The sequence below is a fragment of the Seriola lalandi genome, unplaced genomic scaffold (genome assembly GCF_002814215.2).
Source record: "Seriola lalandi dorsalis isolate HSWRI2012SDOR001 ecotype SW California unplaced genomic scaffold, Sedor1 jcf7180002054960, whole genome shotgun sequence".
In the NCBI taxonomy this organism is placed as follows: Eukaryota; Metazoa; Chordata; class Actinopteri; order Carangiformes; family Carangidae; genus Seriola; species Seriola lalandi.
In genome coordinates this window covers 89072-89652 of record NW_019525511.1, presented here as the reverse complement: position 1 = coordinate 89652, position 581 = coordinate 89072, and positions in this window count along the sequence as shown.

The following is a 581-nucleotide window of genomic DNA, read 5'->3' as shown; positions in this document are numbered from 1 at the left end:
GACTCACCTGGACCCTTCAGGTCTCCCGTTTCTCTCAACCTCTGAAGGCCCTCTGAAGCAAGGACATGAGGACACAAGGACAAGAGGACACAAGGACAAGAGGACACAAGGACATGAGGACACAAGGACATGAGGACACAAGGACAAGAGGACACAAGGACAAGAGGGCACAAGGACAAGAGGGCACAAGGACAAGAGGACACAAGGACATGAGGACACAAGGACAAGAGGACACAAGAACAAGAGGACACAAGGACAAGAGGACACAAGGACATTAAGACACAAGGACAAGAGGACACAAGGACATGAGGACACAAGGACACAAGGACAAGAGGACACAAGGACAAGAGGACACAAGGACATGAGGACACAAGAACAAGAGGACACAAGGACAAGAGGACACAAGAACAAGAGGACACAAGGACAAGAGGACACAAGAACAAGAGGACACAAGGACACAAGAACAAGAGGACACAAGAACAAGAGGACACAAGAACAAGAGGACACAAGGACACAAGAACAAGAGGACACAAGAACAAGAGGACACAAGAACAAGAGGACACAAGAACAAGAGGACACAA